Raw genomic sequence first — 16,545 nt, 5'->3', positions numbered from 1 at the left:
GACCGGGAGATTGACTCTGTGACTGGGAGATTGACTCTGTGACCGGGAGATTGACTCTGTGGCTGGGAGATTGACTCTGTGACCGGGAGATTGACTCTGTGACTGGGAGACTGACTCTGTGACCGGGAGATTGACTCTGTGACCGGGAGATTGACTCTGTGACCGGGAGATTGACTCTGACCGGGAGATTGACTCTGTGACTGGGAGATTGACTCTGTGACCGGGAGATTGACTCTGTGACCGGGAGATTGTCTCTGTGACCGGGAGATTGACTCTGACCGGGAGATTGACTCTGTGACTGGGAGATTGACTCTGTGGCTGGGAGATTGTCTCTGTGACCGGGAGATTGACTCTGTGATCGGGAGATTGACTCTGTGACCGGGAGATTGACTCTGTGACCGGGAGATTGACTCTGTGACTGGGAGATTGACTCTGTGACTGGGAGATTGACTCTGTGACTGGGAGATTGACTCTGTGACCGGGAGATTGACTCTGTGGCTGGGAGATTGACGCTGTGGCTGGGAGATTGACTCTGTGGCCGGGAGATTGACTCTGTGACTGGGAGATTGACTCTGTGACTGGGAGATTGACTCTGTGACCGGGAGATTGACTCTGTGACCGGGAGATTGACTCTGTGACCGGGAGATTGACTCTGTGACCGGGAGATTGTTTCTGTGACCGGGAGATTGACTCTGTGACCGGGAGATTGACTCTGTGACTGGGAGATTGACTCTGTGACTGGGAGATTGACTCTGTGACTGGGAGATTGACTCTGTGACTGGGATATTGACTCTGTGGCTGGGAGATTGACTCTGTGACCGGGAGATTGACTCTGTGACCGGGAGATTGACTCTGTGACTGGGAGATTGACTCTGTGACCGGGAGATTGACTCTGTGACTGGGAGATTGACTCTGTGACCGGGAGATTGACTCTGTGGCTGGGAGATTGACTCTGTGGCTGGGAGATTGACGCTGTGGCTGGGAGATTGACTCTGTGACCGGGAGGTTGACTCTGTGACTGGGAGATTGACTCTGTGACAGGGAGATTGACTCTGTGGCCGGGAGATTGACTCTGTGACTGGGAGATTGACTCTGTGACCGGGAGATTGACTCTGTGACCGGGAGATTGACTCTGTCACCGGGAGATTGACTCTGTGACTGGGAGATTGACTCTATCTGGGGAGTGATGGTGACTTGGAGGTTGATTGCCTCCCCCCTCGCCCTATTGGTTGCTGGCTATGAACAGGTCTTGGAAGAATTTGGTGAATGGTTTCCACATTTTGTGGAAGCCCTCTTCCGACCCTCAAGATTGCAAATTTTACCTTCTGCAGTTGGAGGACAGCCAGTCTGCAGCTTTGCGTGGTTCTGCTCATCGCTATCAGGGAAGGGTTCTTCAGCGGGCAATTACACAGGAAAGGGTAGGGCGCCAGCTTCCCTCCCATGAAGAGTCCTGGCTCCTCCTGAGACCCACTTTTGAGATCACAAAAGATTGCCATTTTTGGGCATGGCTCCACCCTCACCCCCACAACATAGAGCACAGAACATTACAGCGCAGTACGGGCCCTTCGGCCCTCGATGTTGGCCGACCTGTGAAACCATCTGAAGCCTATCTGACCTACACTATTCCATTTTCATCCATATGTCTATCCAGTGACCACTTAAATGCCCTTAAAGTTAGCGAGTCTACTACTGTTGCAGGCAGGGCGTTCCACACCCCTACTACTCTCTGAGTAAAGAAACTGCCTCTGACATCTGTCCTATATCTACCACCCCTCAATTTAAAGCTATGTCCCCTCGTGTTTGTCATCACCATCCGAGGAAAGAGACTCTCCACCCTATCTAACCCTCTGACTATCTTATATGTCTCTATTAAGTCACCTCTCAGCCTTCTCCTCTCTAATAAAAACGACCTCAAGTCCCTGAGCCTTTCCTCGTAAGACCTTCCCTCCATACCAGGCAACATCCTAGTAAATCTCCTCTGAACCCTTTCCAAAGCTTCCACATCCTTCCTATAATGTGGTGACCAGAACTGCACGCAGTACTCCAGGAGCGGCCGCACCACAGTTATGTACAGCTGCAGCATGACCTTGTGGCTCCGAAACTCAATCCCCCTACTGATAAAGGCTAACACACCATATGCCTTCTTAACAGCCCTATTAACCTGGGTGGCAACTTTCAGGGATTTATGTACCTGGATGCCGAGATCTCTCTGTTCATCTACACTACCAAGAATCTTGCCATCAGCCCAGTACTCTGCATTCCTGTTACTCCTTCCAAAGTGAACCACCTCACACTTTTCCACATTAAACTCCATCTGCCACCTCTCAGCCCAGCTCTGCAGCTTATCTATGTCCCTCTGTATCCTATAACATCCTTCAGCACTATCCACAACTCCACCGACCATCGTGTCATCTGCAAATTTACTAATCCATCCTTCTGCACCATCTTCCAGGTCATTTATAAAAATGACAAACAGCAGTGGCCCCAAAACAGATCCTTGCGGTACACCACTAGTAACTGAACTCCAGGATGAACATTTGCCATCAACCACCACCCTCTGTCTTCTTTCAGCTAGCCAATTACTGATCCAAACCGCTAAATCACCTTCAATCCCATACTTCCTTATTTTCTGCAATAGGCTACCGCGGGGAACCTTATCAAACGCCTTACTGAAATCCATATACACCACATCAACCGCTTTACCCTCATCCACCTGTTTGGTCACCTTCTCAAAAAACTCAATAAGGTTTGTGAGGCATGACCTACTCTTCACAAAACCGTGTTGACTATCGCTAATCTTTTCAAAATGATTATAAACCCTATCTCTTATAACCTTTTCCAACATTTTACCCACAACCGAAGTAAGGCTCACAGGTCTATAATTACCAGGGTTGTCTCTACTCCCCTTCTTGAACAAGGGGACAACATTTGCTATCCTCCAGTCTTCCGGCACTATTCCTGTCGACAAAGACAACCTTGCACATCACCTCAAAGAAAGTCATTCAGAACCCGACAAGACTGGAACAGGTCCAGAACATGTTGGGTGTGTTTGGCCGGGCCTCCCTGGCACCGTTTGCATTTGTCCTCCACCCCCCCGGGAAGAACCTGCTCATTTGGGTTCTGGTTAGGTGGGCTCTGTGCACCGCCTTTAACTGTATCAGGCTCAGCCCTGCACGAGGCGTTAGTGTTCGTCCTGTGTAGTGCTTCGATCCAGAGTCCCCTCCCCATTTCTATGCCTAGCTCCTCTTCCCATTTTTTCCTTGCCTTGTCCAGGGGGGAGGGGGGGGGGGGGGGGACCTCCTACAGCAATCCCATTATTCTTCTCTAAATACAGAAACCAAATACAGGTTTCCCTTCCATAGATCACCTCAATGAGCAAATGTCCTCGTATCTGAGGATACGTCATTGTTTCCCTGTGGAGGAAGCTTCTGATCTGTACATGTCTAATTTTGTTTCTTTTTGGTAGTTGAAACCTCTCCTTGAGTCCCTCCAGAGTCGCTATTCTATCGTCTGTGTACATTTTGCTCACCGTCTTGTTTCCACCTTTTGAAGGTGATGTCCATTGTTGCGGGCGTGAACCTGTGGTTATTACAGATGGGAACCACAGTGGGCATTTTCATTAGGCTCATCTGTTGTCACATCATATACAAAGTTGGGAGCATGGCTACCCCCACTGGGCTTCTTGAGCACTTGGTCAGTGGGGATGGGAGTGCGGTTATGACTAGGGCTTAAGAGTGATGTCCCTATGAAGAACTCGCCTCCATTCCACTCCTAGTTTCTTTACCCATCCCCTCACTCTCCTGCTGTGGCCACACTGTGGTACAAATGTATGTTTGAGAGAGCCAGTCCTCCCATGCATCTTCTATCTTGGAAGACATTTTTTTGGATCCTCGGGTTCTTCGCTCCCACACAAACACCATGATTAGTTTGTCTACAATGTTAAAGCAGGCCTCGGGAGATATAGATCGGGAGAGTAATGAACAGGAAGAGGAACCTGGGCAGTAAGATCATTTTGATCGTCTGCACTCTCCCTTCTTGCAAGAGTGGGATAGCCTCACCCCTGCAGGTCTCGTTTGACTCCCTCCACCAGACTCATCAGGTTCCATTTGTGGATCCTTGCTCAGTCATGGGCTATTTGGTTCGCCAGGTAACGGAATTTGGTTTGGGCTTGTTTGAACGGTAGTCCCTCCAGCACTGTCCCTCTCCCAAGCAGGTTCACCAAGAAGATTTAGCTCTTGCTCAGGTTAGTTTGTAGCAGAAGACTCCAAACTCCTTTAGGAGTTTCATAGAAACTACAATGCAAAAGGAGGCCATTCGGCCCATCGAGTCTACACTTGCCCTTGAAAAGAGCACCCAACTCAAGCCTACACCGCCACCCTATCCCCATAACCCAGTAACCCTACTTAACGTTTTTGGATACGAAGGGCAATTTATCATGGCCAATCCACCTAACACGCACATTTTTGGACTGTGGGAGAAAACCGGAGCGCCTGGATGAAACCCACGCAGACACGGGGAGAACTTGCAGACTCCACACGGACAGTGACCCAGCGGGGAATCAAACCTGGGACCCAGGAGCTGTGAAGCCACAGTGCTAACCACTGTGCTACCGTGCTGCCCACATGATCCTTTCCACGCTGGCCTAGGGGTTCAATATGTGAAATTCTAAGCTATTCCACTTCTGGATAATCTCCAGCCCCTTGCCATTTTGAGGGCAATCGGTAGTGGTTCGATTGCCAGAGTGAACAGCAGCTGGGACAGCGGACATTCCTGCCTCGTGCCTCTGTGTAGCGAGGGGTAATTAGAGCTGGTGGTGTTAATCCATACCCCCGCCATGAGAGAATTGTACAGTAGTGTCACGCAAGAGGTGAACACTGGCCCAAGCCAAACTGTTCCAGTACCTCTAAGATACTTCTACTCCACTCTGTCAAAGGCCTTTTCTGCGTCCAGGGAGATGATCACTTTTGGTGTTCTCTCCTTGGATGGGGTCATTATCAAGTTCAGCAGGTGCCTAATGTTCAGTTAGCTGCCTGCACTTGACAGAGTCCATCTGGTCTTCCACGACTACCTCTGGCAACTTTGCAGCCATTTTTGCATCTACATTGAGAAGTGAGATGGACCTGTAGGACCCACACTGAGTCAGGTCCTTGTCCTTTTTGGGGATCAGTGAGATTGAGGCTTGTGCTAGTGTTGGTGTCAAGGAACCACTTTCCATCGAGTCTGCGATCATCTCGCACAAGTGCGGGGCTGTTGCAAATTTTTTTTTAAAAGTCCACCGGGAATCCATCCACGCCTTCCCTGCCTGCATGTTGTCGATACTCTCCACAACCTCTCAACAGTTCTAATATTGGTTCCACGCCCCATCTCCTATCTTACCCCACGACCAGCATGTCCAGTCTGTTGAGGAGCTGCTTCATCGTCCCCCTCGGGGGGGCTGGGAGGTGTACATTGTTGTCTCTAACCTGCGCTATTTCTCTTGTAGGTGCCTGCTTTCTCAGCAGGTGGCTGGGGTTGTCTCCATTTTCATAAAAGGTCCCCAGTGTCTGGCGGAGCTGGTGCTCTCGTGGAGAGCAAGTCAAAGTCCATTTGTTGCTTTTTCCTCTCTGCCAGTAGCTCAACGGTCGGGGCCTCGGAGTATCGCCAGGCTACTTCCAGTATGGAGTCAACCAGCTGTTGCTTAGCCGCCCTCTCCTCCCGGTCTCTACACATTTGGGATGCAATCATTTCTCCCCTTATCACCGCTTTCAGTGCCTCCCATCACGTGGAGGGTGAGACCTCCCAATCTGGTTGTTGGTAACGTACTCCGGTGGAGTACTCTGGGAGTGCTGCACTGTTAGAGGTACCAACTATTAAATCAGTGAAACAAAGGCCCAGTCTGCCCTCACAGGTGAATGTAAAAGATCCCAGGACACTACGCTGTACAAGAGCAGAAGAGTTATCCCTGATGTCCTGGTCAATATGGATCCCACAAGAGGAGGCGGTGGAGTACAGTATTGTCACTGGACTAGTAAACCATAAACCCAGGGTAATGCTATGGGGGCCCAGGTTCGAATCCCACCACTGCAGGTGGTGAAATCTGAATTCAATAAAAATCTGGAATTAAAAGTCGAATGATGATCATGAAACCATTGTCGATAGTCGTAAAAAGCTATCTGGTTCACTATGAACTTCGGATCATCTGGGAGGCAGAGGGGGTCATAGAGAAGAGTTACAGGGAGGTAACCACACCCAAGGTACAGGACAAGAGTACCTGGGTTACAGTCAGGGGAAAGAAAACAAATGGGCAAACATTTGGGCAAATGGGCAAACAGTGCAGGGATCCCTCGTGGCCGTTCCCCTTCAAAACAAGTATACCGTTTTGGATGCTGTTGGGGGGGATGACCTACCGGGGAAGGCCCTAGCGGCCAGGTCTCTGGCACTGAGTCTGGCTCTGGGGCTCAGAAGGGAAGGGGCGGGGGGGGGGGGGAGAATAGAAAAGCAATAGTGATAGGAGATTCAATGGTTAGGGGAACAGATAGGAGATTCTGTGGTCGCGAGTGAGACTCCCGGAAGGTATGTTGCCTCCCGGGTGCCAGGGATGTCGCGGATTGTGACTTCAGGATCCTGAAGGGGGAGGGTGAGCAGCCAGAAGTCGTGGTGCACATTGGTACCAAAGACATAGGTAGGAAAAGGGTTGCGGAGGTAATAAACAAGTTTAGGGAGTTAGGCTGGAAGTTAAAGGCCAGGACAGACAGAGTTGTCATCTCTGGGTTTGGTACGTTTCGGCGTGGCCAGTTCGGCGTGGCCAGTTCGGCGTGGCCAGTTCGGCGTAGCCGATTCGACGGAGGAATTTTTCGGCGGAGGGACGTTTCGGCGTCAAATTAGTTATAGTCGCAAAATGTTTGTGCAGCCCATTTCTTGTATCTTTTCCTTCCAGCCGCCTCAGATATCGTGTTTGTGCACCAAACCGGGTCTCTTAAAGAAAGGCACCAACATTAAACTCTTAAAGAAAGCCGGTGTTACTGAAAGTATTGAAGCAGCTGCCCAGTGATCTACACTGCTGTTTGACTTAACACATTGTGTAAAGTCACAATATCTTCAGTAACACCGGCTGTATAAAGTCAGACCCGGTTTGGTGCTCCGCGGGGGAGCTTATGGACCCCAACTGTCAGTTGTGTCAATTTCAGCGGCCGGCTCACTTTGATCCGGAGAGGGAAGCTGCTCTCTCACTGAAGCAATCAGCCGGCCGCTGAAATTGACACTGCCGGCTGCTCTCTCCCTCCAATCAGAAACATTAAAACTTAAAAGTTGGATTGGAGGGAGCAGCGGGCAGTGTCGATTTCAGCGGCCGGCTGATTGCTTCAGTGAGAGAGCAGCTTCCCTCTCCGGCCGCTGAAATTGACACTGTTTTAATTAGATCCACGATGGGGGTTTTAAATTTATTTAAAAATCTATGCTAGCGCTTCCCATTGAGAGTCTACGGAGGTCTGACCTCTCCCCCCGCCCCCAGTAGACTCTCAATGGGAAGCGCTAGCATAGATTTTAAAATAAATTTCCGTCCCTCCGCCGAAAAACTCCACCGCCGAATCGGCCACGCCGAAACGTCCCATTCCAATCGGCTACGCCGAACTGGCCCCGCCGAATCGGCCACGCCGAACTGGCCACGCCGAAACGTCCCATTCCAATCGGCTACGCCGAACTGGCCACGCCGAAACGTCCCATTCCAATCGGCTACGCCGAACTGGCCCCGCCGAATCGGCCACGCCGAAACGTCCCATTCCAATCGGCTACGCCGAACTGGCCCCGCCGAATCGGCCACGCCGAACTGGCCACGCCGAAACGTCCCATCCCCGTCATCTCTGGTTTGTTGCCGGTGCCACGTGATAGCGAGGCTAGGAATAGGGAGAGAGTGCAGTTGAACACGTGGCTGCAGGAATGGTGTAGGAGGGAGGGCTTCAGGTATTTGGATAATTGGAGCGCATTCTGGGGAAGGTGAGACTTGTACAAGCAGGATGGGTTGCATCTGAACCAGAGGGGCACCAATATCCTGGGAGGGAGGTTTTAAACTAATTTGGCAGGGGAATGGGAACCGGATTTGTAGTCCAGCAACTAAGGTAGCTGATGTTCAGGACGCCAAAGCGTGTAGTGAGGCAGTGGGGAAGGTAACACTGACAAAGGAGAGTACTTACAGGCATGGAGATGGGTTGAAGTGTGTATACTTCAACGCAAGAAGCATCAGGAATAAGGTGGGTGAACTTAAGGCATGGATCGGTACGTGGGACTACGATGTGGTGGCCATCACGGAAACTTGGATAGAAGAGGGGCAGAGATGGCTGTTGGAGGTCCCTGGTTATAGATGTTTCAATAAGATTAGGGAGGGTGGTAAAAGAGGTGGAGGGTTTGCATTGTTAATTAGAGATAGTATAACAGCTGCAGAAAGGCAGTTTGAGGAGGATCTGCCTACTGAGGTAATATGGGTTGAAGTTAGAAATAGGAAAGGAGCAGTCACCTTGTTGGGAGTTTTCTATAGGCCCCCCAATAGCAGCAGAGATGTGGAGGAACAGATTGGGAAACAGATTTTGGAAAGGTGCAGAAGCCACAGGGTAGTAGTCATGGGTGACTTCAACTTCCCAAATATTGAGTGGAAACTCTTTTGATCAAATAGTTTGAATGGGGTGGTGTTTGTGCAGTGTGTCCAGGAAGCTTTTCTAACACAGCACACAGATTATCCGACCAGAGGGGAGGCCATATTGGATTTGGTACTTGGTAATGAACCAGGGCAAGTGATAGATTTGTTAGTGGGGGAGCATATTGGAGGTAGTGACCACAATTCTGTGACTTTCAATTTAGTAATGGAGAGGGATAGGTGCGTGCAACAGGGCAAGGTTTACAATTGGGGGAAGGGTAAATACAATGCTGTCAGACAAGAATTGAAGTGCATAAGTTGGGAACATCGGCTGTCAGGGAAGGACACAAGTGAAATGTGAAACTTGTTCAAGGAACAGGTACTACGTGTCTTTGATATGTATGTCCCCGTCAGGCAGGGAAGAGATGGTCAAGTGAAGGAACCATGGTTGAACATAAGAACATAAGAACTAGGAGCAGGAGTAGGCCATCTGGCCTCTCGAGCCTGCTCCACCATTCAATGAGATCATGGCTGATCTTTTGTGGACTCAGCTCCACTTTCCGGCCCTAACACCAGAATCCTTAATCCCTTTATTCTTCAAAAAACTATCTATCTTTATCTTAAAAACATTCAATGAAGGAACCTCTACTGCTTCACTGGGCAAGGAATTCCATACATTCACAACCCTTTGGGTGAAGAAGTTCCTCCTAAACTCAGTCCTAAATCTACTTCCCCTTATTTTGAGGCTATGCCCCCTAAGTTCTGCTTTCACCCGCCAGTGGAAACAACCTGCCCGCATCTATCCTGTCTATTCCCTTCATAATTTTATATGTTTCTATAAGATCCCCCCTCATTCTTCCAAATTCCAAAGAGTACAGTCCCAGTCTACTCAACCTCTCCTCGTAATCCAACCCTTTCAGCTCTAGGATTAACCTAGTGAATCTCCTCTGCACACCCTCCAGTGCCAGTACGTCCTTTCTCAAGTAAGGAGACCAAAACTGAACACAATACTCCAGGTGTGGCCTCACTAACACCTTATACAATTGCAGCATAATCTCCCTAGCCTTAAACTCCATCCCCCTAGCAATGAAGGACAAAATTCCATTCGCCTTCTTAATCACCTGTTGCACCTGTAAACCAACGTTTTGCGACTCATGCACTAGCACACCCAGGTCTCTCTGCACAGCAGCATGCTTTAATATTTTATCATTTAAATAATAATCCTGTTTACTGTTATTCCTACCAAAATGGATGACCTCACATTTGTCAACATTGTGTTCCATCTGCCGGACCCTAGCCCATTCACTTAACCTATCCAAATCCCTCTGCAGACTTCCAGTATCCTCTGCACTTTTCGCTTTACCACTCATCTTAGTGTCATCTGCAAACTTGGACACATTGCCCTTGGTCCCCAACTCCAAATCATCATCAATTGTGAACAATTGTGGGCCCAACACGGATCCCTGAGGGACACCACTAGCTACTGATTGCCAAATAGATACTTTTTCCCCGGGTGGAACAAACCATTACAAGGGGACTTTTTCCCCAGGTGGAACAAACCATTACAAGGGGACATAAATTTAAGTTGAATGGTGGAAGATATAGGGGGGATGTCAGAGGTAGGTTATTTACCCAGAGAGTCGTGGGGGCATGGAATGCACTGCCTGTGGAAGTAGTTGAGTCGGAAACATTAGGGACCTTCAAGCAGCTACTGGATAGGTACATGGATTATGGTAGAATAATGGAGTGTAGATTAATTTGTTCTTAAGGGCAGCACGGTAGCATTGGGGTTAGCACAACTGCTTCACAGCTCCAGGGTCCCAGGTTCGATTCCGGCTTGGGTCACTGTCTGTGCAGAGTCTGCACATCCTCCCCGTGTGTGCATGGGTTTCCTCCGGGTTCTCCGGTTTCCTCCCACAGTCCAAAGATGTGCAGGGTTAGGTGGATTGACCATGATAAATTGCCCTTTGTGTCCAAAATTGCCCTTAGTGTTGGGTGGGGTTACTGGGTTACGGGGATAGGGTGGAGGTGTTGACCTAGGGTAGGGTGCTCTTTCCAAGAGCCGGTGCAGACTCGATGGGCCAAGTGCACTGTAAATTCTATGATAAGCTATGATTAATCGAGGACAAAGGTTCGGCACAACATCGTGGGCCGAAGGGCCTGTTCTGTGCTGTATTGTTCTATGCTCTATAGAGAAGGAAATCTGCTGTCCTTACCTGGTCTGGCCTACATGTGTAGCCACCTGGGGTGGCCACGTCCCGATTACAAAATGGACACTTGCAGAAAATGAAGGAAAAAATGGACAATGCTGAGAAAGCAAGCAGGTGCAAGGTTGTTTGTTGATTGGAGTTTGCAGCTCCCAGACAAGATCGATACTGCAAAACCATTAGCATACTAATGAGCTATCTCCGGGGACAAAAGAGAAACATTTAGGTACACGACACTAAAGCAGACACCCCGGCGCCAGAGGAGACTAGAACAAAGCAGGCCAACGGCCACCTAGGGCCCGCCCAGCAATCAGGGCAGCGTCCCCTTTATTGGAGGAAATCGAATCCAATGATCAGGATACGGTCCAATTAATTGGGACCAAGTTCAAAAGCGCGCAAAGCCCCCTTTGGGTATAAGAAGAAGCCCCTAAGACAGAATCGCTCTTCTTGCCCTTGGCTCTCAGCGACGAGAGGCCTGCCTAGCAGCTGCACCAGAACAAGTCAGTCCAAAGTAACGCATGCTGACAGATAGACATTCCGAGCTACCATTCCGTACCAGCTCGACCCCAACAGCCTCAGAACCGGACAACGGCCATTGTTCCTCTGACTGAGTGGGCGCCCGAAGCTAAGTATAGGCTTTAGTAGTCGTGATAGTTTAGTTGGTAGAGTTTGTGCATGAGTATAATTGACTGTGTGTGTAAATAAATGAGCATTGATTTCGAACTTACTAACTGGTGTATCGAATCTTTGATCAGTATTCGGTTTTGAACCTTGTGGCGGTATCGAAAGATACCTGGCGACTCTTGAGCAAACGTAATTAGAATTAAGGAAGGCGATCATATTAACCGGCATAAACAGAACCAATTAAAGAGAGAACACAACGAGCAACATTTACTGGCGACTCCGCCGGGACTCAACTTAGAAGTGGCCTCACCACTCCGAGATAACCCAAAATTTCAATTAGATATCCAATTAGAAACAGACAAACCACAAGCGTTTGGACAATACTGATCAAGCCTCCGAGATTCGGAAGTGTGTTAATGCATGCGTACTAACAGGGATATAAGGTAAACCTGAGAGATTTTGTTGCGTAAAACTGTCGGGAGTTTTGTAGTCCGGTATTAGCGTCAGCCGTACACGTGTTTACATCACCACTTTATCACCCCCTGTTCCAAATTCAGTAGAGAACCCAGAGATAGAAAAGATGGCAATGAAGGCAATGGAACGCCTTATGAACCCCCAGGAATTTGAGGTCGCAGCGACCAGCAGAGTAGGACAGTGTCCCGTTTGGGAAGATGAGATCAGGAAATATCTCAAAGGGAAAGGATGGCCCCTTTGAAGTGAATTCTGCGCTAATGAGGAAACGGGTCCCGGGAGTATAGGACATACTTGGTGGGAGAACCTGTCAGAGATCCAGAAGAAGAGCTTGGGAAAAGCTCGCAAGCCGATGGCAATCGTGTCCTGCTTGGCACAATTGCAAGGCACAGAGGAGGTCGTTAAGACGCTCTGTAGAGAGATAGAGGAGAGAGATAGAACCAGTGAGGTAGATGTGAGTGAGATAGAGAAGGAGAATAAAGAGTTAAGAGAGCAGTTAGCAGCAAAGGACAGAGAGGTGGATGATGGCAAGAGGGCACACCAGTCTTGTCCCGCGCACTTAAGTAGCTTCCAGACGCAATATGATAAGGCCTACCAGGACACACAACGTGCGGTCTTGGTAAGACAGGAAACCAAGCAGCAGGCAGAGCAATTGCAGAAAAAGTGCAGTGATTTGAAAGCAGCCCTACGAGCACTCCATACTTCCACAACGGAACAAAGGCAGAGCTCCGTAGACCACGCAAAATGTCGAAAGCAAATTGCAGAATTGCAATCCCTGCTTTCAGTTCAAAATGGATTTCAGAGCACATTCGGACCCCAATTAGATCAGGAAAACAGCCCCGATTGGCAGGAATTGAATGAAACAGCCCATAGATATGAACATGGAGCATGTGTGCAGGAGAAACCCCAGAAAAGGAGAGCACCCCAACCCCCCACTGAACAGGCAAAACACACCCCAATGAATCCGGTAACCACACACCGCAGTGCCGCAGCAGAAGGAGACACAGATTTCCTGTACACAACCCCCTTAACCGTGACCCAATTACGGGACGCGTGTGGAAAAATTGCACCGTTCCTCCCCACATCGGGCTCCCATCAATTTTTAGCTAAAGTTAAACAGCAGGCTACCATGTACGGCCTGGACGAGAGAGAGCAGGTAAAGCTCACAGTTTTAAGCCTCGACCCTTCAGTCGTGGCAGCCCTTCCCGACCCACAGAATGTAGGAGGAGGCACACTCCAAGACATGCACACAGCGATCCTTGATGCGATCGGCTACAACTGAGTAGACCCATTAGAAGGCCTAAACAAATGCAGGCAAAAGAAGACAGAGCACCCCACAGCGTTTGCTGGACGCTTGTGGATTCACTTTACCGCAGTTTTTGGAGAGTCCATTTGTCCGCAGATAATATGGCCAAATGGACTTGAATCCTGGTCTCTCATGCAACAGAGGCAGGACAGAGAGCTTGTGCGAATTATGACCCCTCAGACGGGGCTCATAATGAAAAATGGGTTTTGAAAAGGTTGTCCCGCTTGGGATCAATCTGTACACACCAAAACCGCATTTCTCAAACCCGAGGAAGAGCAGGCAGATGCAGACATGCATCCAGTAAAAGCGCACCAGAACCCCGCATGGGTGAATGAGGGCAGGAACAGCCCACCCCAGCCCAAAACCCAGGAATGTTACAATTGTGGACATTTAGGATACTTTGCACGAGAGTGCAAGGCGCCCCAAAAGTAGCAGAGTGTCCAACAGACAGGCACCCTAAACAGGAATAGGGCAAAGCCGATTCATAGCGTTAGCGCCTGTTCAGACAATGGAGACATGAATGGCACCGATTGACGCTGCTCGGGCTCCCTAACTTGGGTCTGCGACACCCTTTGGGACAAGGCCGGTCGACCGGTCGTAGCAGGCAAAGTCCGGGGACAGCCCGTAGAATTTCTTTGGGACACAGGAGGGTCCCGCACCACACTCAATTCCTCCGCGATGTTCCAGAGGGACACGTGGCCCACAACAGACACCATCACACTCAGCGGCTTTACAGGTCATTTACAACAGGGACACATCACAGCCCCTGTAGCGATACAGATAGGCAACATTACCATTTGTGGCGGTATCGAAAGATACCTGCGGACTCTTGAGCAAACGTAATTAGAATTAAGGAAGGCGATCATATTAACCACCATAAACAGAGCCAATTAAAGAGAGAACACAACGAGCAACACATGTGACTCCAGACACACAGCAATGTGGTTGACTCTTAAATGTTCCTTCAAGGGCAATAAACGCAGTCCCAGCCAGCGCTGCCCACATGAACGAATAAAACAAAAATTAGTTGCAAAAACGGATTATCTGTCCATTATCACATTGCTGTTTGTGGGATCTTGCTGTGCACTAATTGACCGTCATGTTTCCTTCTTTACAACAGTGACCACACTTCAAAAGGCACCTGGTTAGCTGTAAAGTGTTTCTGGACATGGTGAGTTTGTGAAAATTGATATAAAATGCAAAACTTCCTTTCTCAGGGAAACATTCTTCCATTGAGCTGGAAATGACACACCCATGGATGGAGAAAGTATACCAGCCACAGTGACATTGATCAATATATTGTGTACAGGACTCTTACTATAGGTTCCTGAGTGTTTCAGAGAATACGAGTACACCATGTTGATATGTCAGTTAGTTTGAGTGAAGCCAAAAGAATTAATTTATTCTGAGATTAAATCTATACAGGAGATTGATAAAACAGCAGATAAACATCTACATCTATTCAGTTTACACCAAAATTTAAATCAACCAAAATAAGGATTTGAAAATGACCCAAGATCATTCCCAGAACATGAAATGAATCTTGGAAGAGTGTACGGTGAACATATCCAGTTATTACAGCACGGTATGATGGACTGAGGGAACTCGGATCTGTAGAGACTCAACCCCACTCCCTCACCATACTCAGGATAGTTGTCCTCCCAGACAGGAGAGTATAGTTAAACACCTGTCACCTGAAGAGGATCTTCCATAATTCACATCACCAACTGAAGCAGAGTCCAATTCTACCCCATACACACTCCTGAGAGTTTGCTCACTTTACTAACACACACACACACACGCTCACACACTCTCGGAATACGACAGATAGAAATTTCTTTAAAATCTCTCTATATAACAGACAGATGTTTCTTTAAATTTTCTGTGCTGTAGTCTGGCTCCCAATTCCAATGATCAGAATTGACACCGAACTTTGGAGACAGAGGATGGAGCTTGTTTCCATCAAACAAACACACCAATGGTCACAGAGATCCACTGGTTAGCTGGGTTTATGGACCAATTAGTTCCGTTCCTGGCAGACACTTTCCCCCGGTGAGTTGGACAGCGTTTTCTAATTCCCAACTCTCTTGACCTTTGACACTCCATTCACAATAATGCTTCTGTAACCATCAATCTGGTTTAACCATTCCCTCATATCCACCTTCTACATCCTTGGTCCCAAAATTACTTTTACTCCCTTCGTTCCTTGTTGATCTCCCTGCTTCTCAAGTCCAAGGGGTGAAGATTTAAGTGTTTCTGGTACACAGTTGGTTCAAGGGGCCTCACGGTAGCATGGTGGTTAGCATCAATGCTTCACAGCTCCAGGGTCCCAGGTTCGATTCCCGGCTGGGTCACTGTCTGTGTGGAGTCTGCACGTCCTCCCCGTGTGCGCGTGGGTTTCCTCCGGGTGCTCCGGTTTCCTCCCACAGTCCAAAGATGTGCGGGTTAGGTGGATTGGCCATGCTAAATTGCCCGTAGTGTAAGGATAATGGGCGGATTGTTGGGTTACGGGTATACAGGTTACGTGGGTTTAAGTGGGGTGATCATTGTTCGGCACAACATCGAGGGCCGAAGGGCCTGTTCTGTGCTGTACTGTTCTATGTAACTGTTCATCGGCAGATCTGACTGGACCATATCAAGGTCCTGCTTTCCTGTCAAAACTGCTCGTTACTCCAGAACTACCCTGGAGAGAAAAGATAACCCACAACTTCTCACCAAAACCAACTGTATCCTTGTGGAAGTTCTGTTCCAGCTATAAGGAGCTCTTTTTAGATCCTATCTAGAGAACAGTGTTCAGTTCTGGGAACCACATCTCCAGAACGATGTACTGGCCTTGGAGGGAACACAGTGAAGATTCAACAGAATGTTCCTGGGGGTAAAAGGGTGAAATTATGAGGACAGGTTGTACAGGCTCAGTGTGCATTCTATTGAATCTAGAAAATTAAGGGGTAATTTAATAGAGGTTGATTAAACAAGTTGATAGAATAGTTAGAGGAACTATTCCTCTGGTGGGAGAGTCTAGAACAAGGGGACATAGCATTAAAATTGGAGCAAGGCTGTTCAAGGGTGATGTCAGCAAACACTTCTTCACAAAAAAGAGGCAGGAAATCTGGATCACACACCCACAAAAATCTGTGATACTGGGGGTCAAATGAACATTTCAAAACTGAGATTAATGGGTTTAGTGTTAGACAAAGGGTATTAAGAGTTACAGAGCCAAGGCAGGTAGATAGAGTTAAGACAGATCAGCAATGATCTAATGGAATGGTGCAATAGGCTCATGGGTTACTCCTACAAGCCATACAATTATCTTGATTGCCCTTCCCTCTCTC

The 16,545-nt window shown here is 48.6% G+C and overlaps 2 protein-coding genes across 5 annotated transcripts in view; one reads left to right on the top strand and one right to left on the bottom strand.

The window, feature by feature from the left end:
• The window catches only part of LOC119970915 (zinc finger protein 271-like), a 128,786-nt gene that overhangs the window by 78,247 nt on the left and 33,994 nt on the right, over nt 1–16,545 (top strand). The gene's annotated exons all lie outside the window — the stretch shown is intronic.
• Nucleotides 1–16,545, bottom strand: part of LOC119971543 (zinc finger protein 271-like) — a 146,200-nt gene that overhangs the window by 126,823 nt on the left and 2,832 nt on the right. The window lies entirely within an intron of this gene.

Source organism: Scyliorhinus canicula, chromosome 9 (assembly GCF_902713615.1).
Source record: "Scyliorhinus canicula chromosome 9, sScyCan1.1, whole genome shotgun sequence".
Taxonomy (NCBI): Eukaryota; Metazoa; Chordata; class Chondrichthyes; order Carcharhiniformes; family Scyliorhinidae; genus Scyliorhinus; species Scyliorhinus canicula.
This window is presented reverse-complemented; position numbering and strand designations above follow the sequence as displayed.